An 18,592-nucleotide genomic window follows, 5' to 3' on the forward strand; every position below is an offset into this window, starting at 1 on the left:
AAGAACACGACAAATTTTTGAAATATTTTCGTTCCACTCGTTCATTATCGAAGTAAAACGCGTTATTTTGATTTGGAAATATTTTTAAAACGTTCATTGTGTATTCGGCAGATATTTAAAAAATACTTATATTAAAATGAAACGAAATGTTCTGTATATCTATAAGAAAAAATATTACAAAAACACATGAAGCTAATATTATACGGTTATTATAAAAATAACATTCTAAAGTAAATGTTTTGCAAATATTTCATATGTCTTAAATATTTACAAAATGTACGGTATTCGTTAGGTATATAGAAAATATAAGACAAATATTCTGTGCTCCTAGGGTTCATTCGAATGATTCGACAATTTGTCAGTGCAACAGATATTGAGTTAATGTATGATTAAATTTTAATCATGGATTAATTAATCTGAATTAGTGAAATTAATTAAGGTTGTTGGGGCAACCGGCCCTTAATCTCGACTCAATGAGCAATCTTCCCCTCCCACTATAGTTATACAAAGGATATGTGTAATACGATGAACGTAAATATGATTTTAGGGAGCAATAATCACTTTATCTTATCCTACTAATTTATTGCGAAAATTTAAACGAAAGGGTTTTCACGAGTTATGTTGGCGGTTCTTAATTGGACCCTATTAGTCATGTTCTCATTAGAGCCCACAAGACACAGCAATTTGATAAGGCCAGGAAATAAAAAGATAACGTAACTTCTTGACGAAGTTTTTAATTCAATTTTTTCTATATAAAGAGATATATCTGAAAGCGCCTAGGAGAAGCCTTTCAATCCATGAAAAAAGATTCCAGTTTAAAACTGGGCCCATTTTTACAACATGAAAACCCACAATGTAAGTAAGAAGAAACCTACAGTCATATTTTTCCTAATATGTTCCACTTTCATATGGTTTCGTTTAAATGTATCCTTTAGATATTAAATTAAAATATTAAGGTGAAGTGAAACACGTCGCGGAACTTGATCAACATCGATAGAGAAGATTTTTCTAAATGCCTACGTTGCCCACGTTCGTTTTTTACATTGACAGCTGTATCGAATTATATTGGGTATTGTACCAAATGACATACTCCACCTGTCGTTTTCGTATAATAATTATAAAGAAATCGAAGTAAAACTCCAGAAATCCTCTGGATTCATGCTTTCTGGGGCCCTAATTGACTGCAGTGGTACCCCCTGCGCCATCTGTGATTTCCAGGTCAATTAAATTTTCACTCCAAGATCTCGTATTACCATAGTTTTGGCATAGAAGCGCATACAACACTTTTTTTGCCTTTACCCCGTTCAAATGCGAGTTTATCGATTACCAGAGTGTTCTAAATTGTCGTAAAATTGTCCTGACCCTTTCGATTCTCATATCAGAGCCTTCGATAATTGTATATTGATCGAAATATGAGAGCTCGACGCCATTTTGTTTCTGGTCTGGGCTGAGTAAAAAAATTCTGTTAAAAAATCCAAATTTTGAATGGGTCAGGACAATTCTTAGATGATCAGGAATGATGTGCCAAAGTTTCGGACAATTCGGTCTAATACCCTTAAAAAAAAGTGTTGTATTCGAATCGACTGATTTGAAGGGGGTTTCACTTTACTTTAAGTATACTGAAAAAACATAAACAGTTATTATATTAATTATGATTTCATTAACTGTGAGCTAAAACAGTCGGAATTAACCTAACATAATTATCGTGAAGGAAAAAGAAAAGAAAAGGAACAGTTATGACAAATACGTTTGGAATACAGCGTTGATAAATAACAACTTATTAATCCCGCGATCGCACACCAGGATGTAATCGTTATCGAAGAATGACAGGTTACCCTTAGTAATAAAAAAGGAAACGAATCACGAAGTTCGACAGCGGGAGAACCCTCGTGAAAATCAAGAGTCTGTTATTATCGCCATATGTTCGCGTCACGATTGTATCACGAGGGAGAGCAGAGCACCTGCGTGAACAAGCACGTGGGTGGGTGCGTGCGTCGCGAAGCATGCATGGTGCGTGCACTTTGGGAAAGGGTAAACATGTGCATGTCTCGTGTGTCACTCCGTTGGATACAGCATATTTATAATTTATAATTAAATGGTAAAATATTGGAACGACAACGGGTACGCCACATTTGGACGGTGTCGGTTAAAAACTGTTAATGAATATCTGGACAGGGTCCTAAGAGAAGGTTTCAAAGATGCGCCGGGACTATTCATTGTCTACGAATACTCGAGTGCAAGGGAGATCTAACCGATCCTCGTCCTTTCGATGATTTAAATTATTACACCCTAAATAAGCCTCGTGTCTCTCCTTCGAAGTGCAGTTTTCCCGGCAACCAATAGAATTCCAGATAAAACGGGGTGACTCCACCTAGTTAACGAATAAAATTAAAGACAGAACAAATTTACTCCAATTAACGAAATTTGATTTTTTTGGTCCGCCTACACTAACTGTTACTGTGGTTCACGAAGGAACGGCTAGATAAGAGGTGGCTGCGGAGTGTGATAACGAAAACTATGTTTATTAAATGACAATGGGTCGTAACAATGACTGGTGACCACTTAAGCTAATTTCTGATCGCGACAGGTAGGAGCGCGTGCAATTTCCCTCGGACGAGGTCGGTAACTGTTATTTGAATGGTGGAGACGTTGTGTCTCTCTATAGAGATGAAAATCTTTGCCTAATCGCGGACGCGAACGGTCGCTCGGGAGATAAACAACGCGGTAAGACCGGGACGATGCGAGTCGCGCGGTGGTTTCGTTGAATCTCGCCGGAGATGAATTTTATCTGACTGTGCCTAGAGGGACTCCTTTTTAAAGAGTTTCGGATGCTGTCCTCTAGGGCGGAGTTTTTTGCCAAGCGTTCGCTGATAGGCATAGCGAAATAAAGTGGGATTTATAATCGAAGGCGATTGGTTAATGAGAACTGAGAAAGGGAAAAGTTAACGTTGTTTAAGGAGGCTTAGGTGGGGAATAAAAAAGATGGGCTATAGGACCATGAGTTCCTAGAAGTAAACAAACCATGGGCTAAAGGACCGCGGCAGTAGATAAGAAAGCGAAGCGCTAGAGTTTCCGTTTATACATCAGTTTAAGTTATGAGCCTAATACGTTATTGAATTGATGGTGCTAGATGACAGGGAGAGACACGAGGAAGAATAAACAGAATTTGAAATAAGGAAGAAATAGAACACCCAGATCGTTGCAGAGAGTATTCTAATTAAAATTTGGCGTTATAACTATTAGTTTATGGATTAGTCCGTATTTGCAATAAATAATTGAACTTTGCGTATTGGCTTGAAAACCACACGTGACATGATAATTGCTATCTGAGATAAAGGAATTCGTTCTCAGTTGAGACCTTGTTCATTCGGCTCGAACACTAACAAAGGTACATTTTAAATGCAAAACTCGTCCCTAGTAGACGAACTATATAACGCTCTGCATCAATTGTCACAACTGCGTAGTCAATGTTAACGCTTGTTGCGGATGTTCGAAAGAAAGTCCAAACGCGGGTTACACTGGATGCGAAAGCCAAATTTAGGAGACCCGTCAATTCTCGACGAAATCTCGCGTCAGGTCGGTTTTACGATTTCGAGCATATGACTTTAATCCGTAACAAAGATAATTTATTAAAAATAACAGTCAATTCGGATTACAATTTTCTAATGTGAAACTATTAAAAGCGGCGGTCGCAAAGTACGATTTAGCGAGTGACTGTTTGGAGTCGCGGTGAGACTTGTGTAGGAGGTGAAATTAACGAAGGCGAGTCTACTATTGACAAGTCTATATTCTCGTAGATTCACAGATTATTAATCGTTAAAAATTATATATGTAAGCCTCGTGTAGACATTGGTCCAACTGTTCCCTTCAATGATTCTCGACCAAGTGCCGTCCCGTCCACCGTTCGCAGGGACCCTCTTGGTCTAGCCGTATCAATTGTTTAGGCCATGCTCATATCTTGTAAACATTCTCGCCTTTCCTCGCCCATGATTCTGGGAATGTGTCCGCCCATGGACATCCGATAATTTGCCTTGCCTCTTCGAAATATTTCCTTCACTTGATTGTCTCTGAGAGCCGGAGATGTCCGTTTCTCGCGGTAGATGATTTTATTCTGCCGATGCCCAGAGGAACTTTGGTTCAGAGTGCTTCCGGATGCTGTCCTCTAGGGCGGAGTCTTTTACAGAGCGTTCGCTGATAGGCACAGAAAAATCAAAATGGGATTGATAATCGAAGGCGATTGGTTAGTGTGTACTGAGAAAGGGAAAAATTAGCGTTGTTTAAGGAAGCTTAGGTCGGGAATGTAAAAATGGACTATAGGACCAGGGGTTCTTAGAAAGGAACGAATCAAGGAGTAAAGAACCGCGGTGGTACATAAGATAGCGAAGCGCGAGAGTGACTGTTTAGAAATCAGTTTAAGTTATGAGTATGAGTACGTGACGGAATCAATGGTGCTATATGACATGGAGAGACACGAGGGAAATGAACGGAACTTGAACTAAGGAAGAATGGAACACCCAGATCGCTGCAGAGAATATTCCAAATTAGAAATTAATGTTATATTTACTAGATTATGGGTTAGTCCTAACAACGCTCATAACTCTAAATGCTATCGTTCATAACGCTCTGCATCAATTGTCACAACTGCATAGTCAATGTTACATTGTTGATCAGCAATAATGAAGTCTGTTTTGTTAGTGTCACATCAGTCGCGTCAAATTAATTTGGCGGTGGACCGCGACGAAAGAAATGATTCGATAAGGCCGAATTCTACAAACCGTTTCTCGTCACCCGGCCTACTTACTCTTTAACTGAGATCATGCGATCTGCTACTAAAATAAGGATATATTTCGCTGGTTATTACTTATTTTAAAACAAAATCCCTATTTGATTAAAAGATCCGTCATGTTTCTTTAGACGCCTTAAATCAAAAGTTCTATCCATAATGCTTTCCTAAATTCTAAATTTCGTAAACATGATCTTTGTTCTCTCTGTGCAGCGTAGCTTTCTATCGGAATCGATATTTTTCAAATTTCAAACATTTTTCTATGATACGTTTTAAAATCATTGCTCTAGAGTGAATAATAAGTTCGCACGTCTTTTTTATTATTGAACAACGCTGGTTGTGGTCTTCAACAAAATCATGTGGAACTTCACATCGTGTCTGGATTGCATCGAGCACGTGAAGGTGTTAAGGTGAAGTGAAACATCCTTCAAATCAGTCGATTCGAATACAACACTTTTTTTTAAGGGTATTGGACCAAACTGTCCGAAACTTTGACACATGACTCGTGATCATCTGTCCTTTTGTCGTGACACATTCAAAATTTGGATTTTTTTTTAAATTTATTAACTCAGCCCAGACCAGAACCAAAATAGCATCGAGCTCTGATATTTCGATCGATATCCAATGATTGAAGGCTCTATTATGAGAAACGAAAGTGTCAGGATAACTGTACGACAATTTAGAACACTGGTAATCGATGAACTCGCATTTGCACGGGACAAAGGCAAAAAAAGTGTCTTATGCGCTTCTATACTAAAACGATGGTAATATGAGGTCCCGGAGTGAAAATTTAGTTGACACAGGAATCACAGATGGCGGAGGGGGGTCCCTTTGCGGTCAATTAGGGCCTCATAGACCATGAATCCAGAGGATTTCTGGAGTTTTACTTCGATTTCTTTATAATTATTGTACGCAAACGACATACGGAGTACGGCATTTATTGCAATACCTAATACAATTCGACACATCTGTCCATATAAAAACTAAACGTCGGGAGTGTAGGTATTTAGAAAAATCTTTTTTACCAATGTCGATCAAGTTCCTCGACGTGTTTCACTTCACCTTAAATGATTAAACTGTCTGAAATGCCGAATTTAGAGGATATTCTCCGAGTGCTCGTTGATGAATTTACCTCAATAGCTTCGTACAAGGCTTCAGAATCCACAGTGAGCAGACACCCAGAAAGTGGCTGATCTTCGATGGTGATCTCTCCGTCGTTGAACATTTTGAACCATTTCTACGCTGCAGGAGACGATATCTTTGTCTTCAATTTCACAGATATTCCTAGCCGCTTCTATCACTTTGAACTATGTTTCCAGTAATGGCATATAAGTACTCTGATTTCAAAACTTTCCATAATTTTCTCTAAACTAAGAATAAGAGTGGAATACAATTAACCTTTAACCATAGACACGTGGTCATTTTTTCGGATTTTTCAATACCATTTGCTATATACTACTCTATTTCGAAGATTTTCGAGGTCACATTGTAGTCCAACGATATATTCAGTTATCTTAAACGCCCTTTTTTTTGCACACTGACTCAACACAGTTGGCTAACCACCATTGTTATTTTTAGATATAATTCGATGTACTACTGGTTATCCGTAATTGACGCCCCCCTACTTTTTTGGTACTGAGAGTAGTCTACTTGCTACCGACACATGACACTTTTAAAGTTAAGTAATATAGATGACCAAAAATAACGATGAATCATAATTTATCACTATTTTATTCCTCTTCGCACTTCTAGAAATTCGTCTTTAGATGGTTCCTTCGAGATCGGTGGAGCCGCCTGATATTGCATGTGGCTTAATACGTGTGTTCTTTCTAACGGCACTTGTCCATTTATCGGGCTATTTTGACATTTATAGGTAATACCAAACGAACATCGGGCCACTTCACCATTTCTGCATGACACAAAACAAATTGTAGGATCCCAATCTGATTACTTAATGTGCATTTTGGCTAGGGGGCCTGTTCCACTGAGCACGTCGCATCAACACGGCACGGATATAAAAACCAGTCATAACTGTCCTAGTCTGACGAGTCGAGTTTACGTATTCGGAACCCGACTTCTGCTCCCTGGTAGTAATGTTTCAGCAGCTAAGCTGCAAGATAAATTATTGGCAATCTAAAAGTAATATTTAGCTTTATTTACCAAATGTTTGCATTGGGAAGCAAATTATGTTTCGCCGAGTACGTCAATGTTAAAAGTATTTTAATTTTATATTAAAATTAAATTTAACGGTAGGGAAACATCACAACGATAGTATTCATCCACGAGCAAATTTTCATAATTTCAAATACCAATATAAAATTATAATCGATGGATGTTATTATTGAGCATATTTCCAAATTTCAATAGAAAACAATATAAAATTACAATGAATTCGAACATTTACGTACTCAGTGAAACAAAATTTGTTTATCGATGTATGTGACGAAAAAAATTATCTCGCAATGTGGAAATTTTCATATTTTCATGGTTTCATATTTTAATTGTTTCAAATTTTATCGGTTTCGTATTTGAATTGTTTCATATTTGAATTGTTTCATATTTTCATTGTTTCAGTGAACAAATACGATAAGCTATCAGAACCTGCAGGTTATTACGATACAACAGTTCCCAGATTTTACAGGTCATAAAGGTTCCCTGTAAACACACGTTCATGTAAAAAAATATTACCAAATACAAACACGCTGCAAATTACTCTTTTTGGGAAAAAAAAACCTATTTAGATTCCACATTGTGCCTTCGAATACAAAAAGTACTGAAATCATCCTACAAAGCCAATCGCACAAGTCGGAGAGTATGTGTTTTTTATACGATCTAACATTAGCGATAAACTATTTTTCCTTTACAAACATTAATGTCTCTACTAGTTTTGTGTTATTTCGCTAATTACATTTAAGTTTAATTAAATTCCAATAACATTATGTGTAACGTTAAATGATTTTTTATTCAGTACCACTTAGCCAGTACTACTAACTTATGCACTTGGCTTTGTGGGATAATTTCGGTACTTTTTGAATGCATAATGTGGAATGTAAATAGGTTTTCATTTTTTTTCGAAGAGGGGAATTCGCAGCGTCCCTGTACCTGGCAAGATTGCCTTATACGGACGTGAGTTTGAAGGGAATATTGCAAATTAATTTCTCTTCATTTCTTAATGAATAAAATGACTATAAATATCCCATCATGTTCTGCTCTTTCATTCACTCCTCGGAAGAAAATCGTGGAAGGTGCCTCACAAGAATAGTCAGAATTGAAGTACAACTGTCATATTCCTCCAACACGCGTGTTGTCAATACCAGTGAAATCGTGAAAGAGTTGCATGACGTAGATCCAAAAAGAAACCTAAACCCCGAAATCCTGAAGTAACCCCTCGACAAAAGGCGCACTCGCCGACGACCACCCAGCAGTCCGGGCTTTCCATATCCCCGGAGCCGGGTGCTTTGCGGAATCCTCGAAATTAGTGTTACGTAGCGCTAACTCGAGGCGACCGGGATGATCTCCCGGATCGAGCGCTACTCGGTCCGCCAGGACCTCCCCTCGGATTCTCCTAACGTAATTATCCTCGAGGGTAGAGTCTCGAGGACAAATCGACGTTTCAATTTTCTTAATGCATGTTTTCCCTTCGGTGGCGCACCGTCGAGCGATACGGAGCTCGGAGAGGACGACACCACTGGGGACGGGAGCGTCGTTGCTGGGGCGAGGGGGACGCGTGCTGCGTTTGGGCGTGAATCGTGCCCCGGCGCCACCGCCACGCGCCACCACGCGGCGCCACGTGACTCTCACGTGACCAACCTGTTCTGCTCCATTTTACCCCACATCCGTCCTCTTGAGCGCCACGCCACTTGGTGCTCGTCCGATTACTGGAGATCGTAAATTATCATGTCAGGGGTTTCCTTCTAAGTGGATTAAAATGTCTTTTAAGCTGTTCTGCATATCGCCGATGGTCGATCTTCGGGATAACATCGCTTCAGAGGACTATCCGTAAAACTATACAAAATATACGAATTGCCGATGGAGATTTCTCGTAGCAACTTTTCGTGTTTACTGAAGTTTGTAGCATGTTCGCTTGGGGTATAAATATTCTACACTTACGTTTCTACCGTAATCGTCAACCGCTCGTTACTGCTGGCTACCCTGAATAATTAATAAATAGTCCCCTATAGTCGATTGTTCATCGTGGTTAGCAACGAGTTATTGTTACTAAAGGACCGTTTTTACCAATAATAACAAATCGATACTAAATTCCCTCAATTTGTTAGAAATAATACTTTTTATAATGTATTAATTTATGTCAATAATGTCATCAGTTCGTACATTTTTCCATTAATTATTAGTTTGCAAACAGGCTGTTAGCAATGGCAAATTAGGTGTACATCCGGTCAAAACGCGCTAAATATCTGTCAGTCAAAAGACCGCGCAGTCAACTCAACGCAACAACAAAAAGCAAAACAACACAAAAATATGGTCTAAAGGAAAACTGCACTAGTACAAACTTTTGCGGAAAATGAGGCACGAAGAACGTTACGGCCTATAACCTGAATTTCACATAATATCCTGTATTTCACCTGTCGTTCTGAAGTAAAATGATATTGAATGTTCAAAGAATTCGTATGTACCCTAATTAATAAAAAATATAGTTCAACGCTAGAGTCGGCAACCTGCTTCTTTTTTATCATTTATGTATAATATCACGATCCCTTAAGGTGCAGTGAAACACGTCGAGAAATTTGATCGAAGTTAGTAAAAACGATTATTCTAAATACCTACGTTGCCAACGCTCGTATTTATATCGACAGCTGTGCCGAATTATATTTGGTATTGTACTGAATGGCGTACTCCATATGTCGTTTCCATACAATAATTATAAAGAAATATAAGTAAAACTCCAGAAATCTCCTGGATTCATGGTTTGTTATGCCCTAGTTGGCTGCAGAGTGCCACTCTGCGCCATCTGTGATTCTAACGTCAACTAAATTTTCTCTCCGAGACCTCGTATTACCTTCGTTTTAGCAAAGAAGCGCATAAGACATTTTTTTTGCCTTTATCCCGTTCAAATGCGAGTTTCTGGATTACTAGTGTTCTAAATTATTGTACAATTATCCTGATACCTTCGTTACTCATATCAGAGCCTTCAATACTTTATTTCGATGGAAATATGAAAGTTGGACGTCATTTTGGTTCTGGTCTAGGCGAAATAAAAAAGTTTTTTCCCAAAAATCCAAATATTGAAAGTGTCAGAACAATTCTTAGGTGAACACGAGTCATATGTAAAAGTTTCAGACAGTTCGATCCAATCCTCTTAAAAAAAAGTGTATTATCCGAATCGACTGATTTGAGGGGGATTTCACTTCACCTTAAAATATCCTTATCTTCTTTTGGTAGCTTGTTGTTTCTTGAAGAAGAAATAATAGTTTGAACGGACGACAGAAATGTTAGATCAATATATCTATTACCTGACTTAAACTTCCCAAGTTTTGTTCATACAGTGTTAATAAAGTAATTGTTTACTCCGAAGATAAAGATAGAGTGGACTGTTGTCTTAGCACGGGGCAATGGGCTTCCTGAGAAGTCGGGAGGAGCGAAAGAATTTTGTTTTAACGCAGTCCAGATTCGGCATGCGCGCGAGACGGAGCTCCCGATCTATGTCTATCCATCTCCGAGGTATTAAATATTCAATCACGTCCACCAATTTGATTTTTTCTGTTTATTTGAATCCTGACGACATCCAATCCGCCATCCGTTTACAACAGTCTTAATAACACGGTTGATGTCCTTCTTGATGAAAGTAATGATTTTTCGTGACGTAAACAAATTTTAGAGAACCTTAGTACTTGGAAAATATATGTTAACGCTGGTGTTTTTTCTTAACAACGTGGGATTTAAACCCTACACAACGTTCTCGTTCAAGTTGGTCCGCTCGTTACCGATGATTGAGTTTCGGTCATCGCTTCTGCTTTTTCTGCCTGCCTTGGGTCAGATTTTCCCTTCCAAAAGATGGGTCATATCCGTCCCTTTTGGGCCTCAACCAAGGGCACACTCTGATATATACACCACTCGTGAATCCGAAGAAATAATCAAACCGATGTTCGAAAATTGCACGTAGTTATTGGGTTGTTCGGAAAGTAATTTCGTTTCTTTTTATGAAAATGAAAGACGATTTTCTTATAGAGAATAAATATTTTATTGAATTATATATTGTCCATTCTGGTCCAATACCTTTTGCCATCTTTCTGGCAGTAGCATGATTCCACGCTCATAAAATGTTTGGTTTTTGCTGTCAAAAAACTGATCAAGGTAATTTTTGACCTCCTCATTTGAAGTAAAGGTTTTACCGTCTAGAAAATTTTGTAGACACCAGAACAAATAATAATCAGAAGATGCCAGATCTGGAGAATATGGTGGAGGTGGCAGTATATCCCATTCAAGCTGTAGAAGCTTTTGGCGAGTTAAGAAACTTGTATGAGGTCTCGCATTATCTTGGCGAAACACTACACCTTTTCTATTGATCAATGCTGGTGTCTCTTCCGTTTAAGTGAATCATTCAATTTGTCCAGCTGGTGACGGTACACTTCAGAATTGATCGTTGTGTTGTTCGGTAGAATCTCAACAAAAACGATTCCTTTGAAATCCCACCAAACAGATACCATCACCTTTTTTCGATGAATTTCGGCTTTCGAAGTTCTTTGAGCCGGTTCATCTTTTTTACTCCATGATCTCTTGCGTGTAACATTGTCATAGACAACCCATTTCTCGTCCCCAGGGATGATGCGCTTCAAAAATGGATCATTTTCTTAACGTTTGAGAAGCAAATGACAAACGTCAATGCGATGACACAAATTTCTTTCCGCAAGAACACGAGGAATCCATATGTCGAGCTTTGAGATTAAATCTAGGCGTTTCAAATGATCATGAACGGTCGAATTCGATAAATTTAATCTCTCAGCGATTTCACGAGTTGTTATTCGCCGATTTGCATCAATTAATGCCTTTATCGTGTTTTCATCAGCTTTAAGTGGCATTCCAGAACGTGGTGCATCTTCGATATCAAAATTGCCGGATCGAAATTTTGCAAATCAGTTTTGACCCTGGCGTTCTGTTAATACATCTTCTCCATACACGTCGGATAATTTTTTTTCTTGCTTGAACAGCATTTTTATCTTTTCGATAGTAAAAAAGTAAAATATGCCGAAAATGCCGCTGCTCTTCACTTTGCATATTTGAAAGGGCACCAACCAAAAACTACTGCGTAGAATCAATCAAACTTTTTCACAAGCAAGCCTTGCTAGGTCAGCTGTCAAAATATATAATGATTATGCGGCTTAAGTGTAAAGTTGGCCGTGAACAAAAAAATTAAGTCCTCTGTTGGGAAACAACGAAATTACTTTCCGACCAACCCAATACATACAATACGATCTTCTTGCGGTTTATTTCTTATTCAAGAAAAAGCAATATCGAGTTTTCTACATTTACGCATCAATAGTGCCGTAGCATTGACAGTCATTGGTGTCAGACAGCAGAAAAAGATGGACGGTAGAACACGAAAACTACGGAGGGACTCTAAAGACGATACGTGGACGGAAAAGGGAGAAATAGTGAAACCTTGGTGGGCGGAAGCCCGAAGGGTTTACAGAAAACCTAATAACCAGGGGGCGTGGTATCGAGGCCGTTGAGGTTAGATCACTTCTAGCAAAGTATGGCCCGCGCCTAGCCAGAGATAGGGTAGGTAAGAGCTGATACAAAGTGAGTCCAGTCGTCGGACACGCTGGCGAGGATAAGAGGTTAAAGGGTAGAAGGCGGAAAGTAACCGAGACCACGCGTACACCCGCGCACGGTGGATCGAAGCGAGTTTCCATTAGAGGACGGCCACTATGGCTGTGCATGGTTATTGCAGCGGTAATGACGAGCTTCCGGCCAAATGGATGGAACTTTAGACTCTTCGTGCTTCGTGCAATGCCTATCCGCAAGGCTGGGCTTCGGTACGATTATGGCATCACATGGGACACGGGATATAGGCTTCTAGCTCGAACGAGCTTGGACCTAATATCAAATGTTGCCCACGAGCAAGGGTATGCGTGAGACGAGCCGCTGGAACTCGGTTTTTCTAATTATGTTCTGCCCGGCTAATTTGTCGGGCAGTTGTTGTATGAATCCCGATTGTTTTTGCAAGTAGAATTGCAAAATGGGATATTCATGCAACTGCTCACGTGAAGAAGGAAGGTACCCGAATGAAGAGTGAGACTGTCGCAAACAAAACCACTTAAATTTATTATATTATTAAATAGACGAATGACTTATTGAATTTTGTCAGCTCTTCCCGCGTGAATAACGATAACAGTTGCAGAGATGATGGTGAAGGCTGACGAGAGACGTTGAATTATCGAGAGACGGAGACTGACTGACTTACAGAAAAAATACAAAATTCCTCCTCCGGTCGCATTACATTTTTTGAGGAGGTGGTAGCATATTTCTTGCACAGCGATTGGCTGACTGATTTTAAGAAGGGCGGTTAAAATCGAATAGTCAGCCTCGTGATTGTTCGGTAGCTGTCCAATACGGTTGGGTGAAAACGGAAAATTTCTAGTTGCTGTGCAGATGGAAAAACATGCTGTAGGAACGTGTGTATGTTGCGCGCACGTGTTAGCAGTAAAGTTAAAAAAGGTATGACGGTAAAGAATAGGGACGGTCCACCCGAGAAAATTCTAAAGAACCCTAAACTTCCGCGATGGGACGGACGGGGCAATATAACCGTATCGTAGAAAACTAAAATTTACGAACCGATTTCGGAGTCAGGAAATTGCTAAATTGGTAAATGGCCCGATGGGCCCAAGCAGGCAGTAAGTCCCTTTCGGGGAATTTGTCTGACATTTCAAAGTCCGCGATGAATTTACATACATGAGTGTCGCGCACGGAACAAATTAGAATCGCTCCTACGCTGGAAATGGTCGAAACACTATCCCCAAAATACCACTAGGATCATGTACTAACGTATGAAACAAAACTTAATCGGATTGTTATCAGTAGTTTGTAATTATTTATTTCTCCTTGCTTTACTATATAACATCTTACGTATTTTGTAAAGGAGAAATATACCACATAAATAAAACGAAGATGAAACATATTGTTACATGGGTTTCATTTTTTGTCATACCTGTTCAACACGATTACATTTTAGTTTGCGAAATTCATACGTCCATAATACCATAATAAAGCTATTCTCTATGGACTTCAGACATTTGCATTTCACTAGCAACTCTTATAATGAAATAACACGAACAAGAAAATATATGGAATATAAAAACTCCGTTCAATTTGATTCATACAGTAATGTAACGACATTTAACAAGAACTACACAGTGACAGAAAGATTTCAAAAATAATTATTTTATTTTACAGAGTTCTCAAATAATTTCGAAATAAATCGATCGGTTGAATTGGCCTATCCCTCTCTAGGGGAAGAAATACTGAAATAATTTGCTATAGTTTATAGACATTTAAGGTATTTTCAAAGGGGCCGAGAAATGTAACCGATGTCGGTAAACAAAATTCGTGTAACCGATGTACTATCTAAAACAATCTTCGATCTTCACCCTTTATGACGGTAGCACCATTTCAGATTAAAGGGATGCTGCAAACTATTCAAAGGATCGAATCGATCCGATTGCCATTTAGTTAACGAAACGAAAAGGAGCAGCAGTATTACCGATTGTCCCCGCGTTCTGTGAAACAATATTTTGGAAATATGCTTACGCGCAATGAAATATGTGCACCTTATAGGCAATACGAAATGCTGAGATTAGTTAGTTACCTTTCTCTATTGTATATTGACATTCGAGGAAGTTTGGGCAAATTTTTGTCAACCACTCGTCAAATGCCGTTCAATTACGTTTTTGAAATGTAGTAAGATCATCAATTTTCACACATTTTATCCAACTTTTTAATAGATAAATTTTAACCTTAAATTTGGACTCAGCAATTCCAAAATAATTACGATATCCATTTTTAGAAAAATTCAACCATTTTTAAATCATTGACTCAATATATTGGACTCGTCATTTGGAGTCTGGAAATTCTGTTGGCAGATTTGTATTCAGCGAGTGAAAAATCTTGAGGCATCATTTTTTATAAAAATCTAACTATTCTACAACCTTATATCCATCGTACTGAAACCGCCATTTTGAAAGTTGAGATTCATTATCAGATTTACATTTAGCAACCACAAAAATCTGAATGACATGACCATGTGCGACCGAGAACTTTCTTTTCTCACATTACAGACACAGAAACCCAGTCGTTACTACATTGTAAATGGGTTAAATGAAGTTTGACAGATTATTTATTTCTATGAAAAAATTGTAATGTTACAAAAGACGTAAAACACATGAAAACCTTCGGGGTAAAACGGTCTTGCGCTGAATTCATTCTTTTGCAGAGTTACATTTTACAAAACAATACCCATAAATTCCGAAGAAAAATTGTTAAACCTTGCGAAGAGGCAAAAGCTTCATTCATCTACCAAAGAAATGGAATGAAAAACTTTTGCTAAATCGACGCGGCGTATTGTGAATCACATGAAAAATAAAATATAAATTGAACATAAATAGATATTTGGAGGGCCCCACAGTAACGATCTCGCTAGAAAAAAAAAAAAATAGAAGAAAATAATATTATTAGTATCACCATTAATTAAAAAATATATAAACAGTGAATTTACGGAACTGACATTAATTCATAAATTTAAATAAAATCAATTATTTTTATCAAGTACATAGACTTTGCGTTATATGCAAAAATGATACCGTCATTTAAATTTGTTCCTGCCATGATTTAATCCAATAATTGTTATTATGATAACAACGAATCTGAAAGAAACAAATAAATGTTACATTTTAACCTTTGAAAATAACGATCGCAAGTTTCGTCGGTCATTCTTTGTAACGTGAATAATAAAAAATACAATAAGTTCCGAAGAATCCACGTTTTCTAGTTAATTTAGTACAAAAAGTTAAGATGCAATATATTTAATATAGTGTTATTGAGAAATAATTATGAAGTATTATGTATAACAATATTATTATTTATTTAATTATTTTAAATATATATTTCTTTTTGCATATGATACGTAATATGCCAATTTATCAAAAGTAACTGATTTTATTGCTTTGGTAGGCGGATGATTTGCAAAAAATATTTCTTTGCAAGGTTCAACAATTTTTTACTTCAGAATTTATGGATTTTGTTTTGTGAAATGAGCGACTCTTTTAAAGAATATATATGATCCAAGATAGTTTTAAACCGAAAGTGTTTTAATACATAACTATTTTATTACAACAATGCATGAAGAAATTTCACTGACATTATTTATACTGTACAGGAAAATATATTATTGTTTCAAATTTCCTGATCGTACTCTAATGTTTTCAACCAATTTTTCTGGGAATATTTCGATATATCCATGTGGCCGTTTATTGTCCGAAATGTATACATTTTTTAAAATTAGCATTGATATGGTACACGATAATAGTGTTAATAACGTTCCATGTTAACATTTTTGCGTCGAAGGATGCTAATAATAGCCCTTTCAGTTGACGCAGCATTAAACTTTCCCAATCTCAGGTTGAGGCCCACAGTAACGTGCTCCCAGAAGGTTATGACGACGCATGAGTCCTGAAATATAGATTCCTAGCGGGAATGAACTAGTACTTAATCTTAAGGTGAAGTGAAACCCCCTTCAAATCAGTCGATTCGAATACAACACTTTTTTTCAAGGGTATTAGACCAAACTGTCCGACACTTTGACACATCACTCCTGATCATTTAAGAATTGTTCTGACACATTAAAACTTTGGATTTTTCAGAAAAATTTTTTAACTCAGTCCAGACCAGAACCAAAATGGCGTCGAGCTCTCATATTTCGATCGATATATAATTATCGAAGGCTCTGATATGAGAATCGAAAGGGTCAGGACAATTTTACGACAATTTAGAACACTCTGGTAATCGATAAACTCGCATTTGAACGGGATAAAGGCAAAAAAATGTTGTATGCGCTTCTATGCCAAAACGATAGGAATACGAGGTCTTGGAGTGAAAATTTAATTGCCCTGGAAATCACAGATGGCGCAGGGGGTCCCTCTGCAGTCAATTAAGGCCCCAGAAAGCATGAATCCAGAGGATTTCTGGACATTTACTTCGATTTCTTGATATTTATTGTACGAAAACAACAGGTGGAGTTTGCCATTTGGCGCAATACCCAATATAATTTGGTACAGCTGTCAATATAAAAATAAACGTTAGCAACGTAGGCATTTACAAAAATCTTCTTTATCGACGTTGATCAAGTTCCTCGACGTGTTTCACTTCACCTTAAGGTGAAGTGAATACATGTCGTAGCCATGAAAACATTCTATATACGTATAATAGAGTTTTTGTTCCGTGTGGGTAATGGGGCCAAACCATTGTTTCTGCAATCACAGGCAAGTTTAGAATAACCTTGCAACGGGTGAGACCTTACTATAATATATGGTTACAGCTCCCAGATAAATCTTCCATTTTACGGTGCGTATTGTAAACTCTTCATGTAGTTAATATTACCATTCCAAATGGTGATCCCTCCTGCACCTTTTAGCCACAGCGCCATGGATACAGCACCGATTCGCAACGTTGCATTTACCATTCCATGTGGTCAATTTCACCATTTGCGTGGTTTTACTTTCCACAGTATTTTAACCATGTCACGTTACTAATTGCAACCAAATTATTTTTTTCCATGTAGGTTTTCTTTGTATAGGTTTAGAGCGCATCACTCCAAAAAAAATGAAAAGCACGGTCTATCAGGGATGTACGCTCGGTAAGGGTGAAATCTGAAAAAAAGCGTTTTAGGAGGATTAGAAGCGAAGATATACGCCCTAGATTTTCCAAGTTTGGTCTCGTAGTTCGACTGGTATGTTTCAATTATTTATCGTTTGAATTTTAGGTACATTGTACATTTATGCCAACCAATTAGGTATCGGTGTTAATTATCTAGTCAGTGTCAGGTCCCCGAGGGTACAAAACCCCTTACTGCCAAGTAAACTATTATTCCCAGAGAAAAATTGAAATAATTCCTACATTAACTTACCCTCCGTTTTCAACGGCAGCAACTGATGATGTGGTAGGTTTATTCGTCACAACGGGGTTAACCCTTTCGCTGCGCTGTAGTACCGTCTCTGAAGAGGACGGCATGTCTACAAGTCTCTCAGGGGCAGCGATTATAATCTGTGCTCTATGAATTCTGTAAATATAAAAGAATTGAATCATGTTAATTAATTTTCATAATTTTCTTATATAATTATTTTTTACTTTTGAATGATTCGGAGAGACGAATTTGGTTTATAATTTAATTTAAGTGGAAGCGCGCGCTTCCCACGTACTTGAATATTCATTGATATTTATCGCGGACTCGCCATAATTCAATTACTCTAATTGCAAGTAGGGCGTATATATATAAATCCGAAGAAATGAATTAAACGGTGAGTCCGTTTTCGCCAGAGTTATTTTTCTCTTCTGTATTTCGAAGATACATTTGGCAGCCAGTCAAAGGTCATGAAGCACCGTCTCGCGGTATCAATCTTCCTGAAAGAAATCAATTCGAGCAGGGCATCAACTATAGGCCCTTGCTCCGTCGGCTAAGCTTCGGGTTCATCCCGAGCAATGAAATACGGCCCATCCATCACACCACTCCCGCAAGTACTCCCAGCGGTTGCCGTTTTTATCTTCGAAACCTAAGAACTCGATCCAACGTTCCTCCCGCCC

Source organism: Orussus abietinus, unplaced genomic scaffold, assembly GCF_000612105.2.
Source record: "Orussus abietinus isolate OABI.00-Male unplaced genomic scaffold, Oabi_2.0 scaffold248, whole genome shotgun sequence".
NCBI classification, from domain to species: domain Eukaryota; kingdom Metazoa; phylum Arthropoda; class Insecta; order Hymenoptera; family Orussidae; genus Orussus; species Orussus abietinus.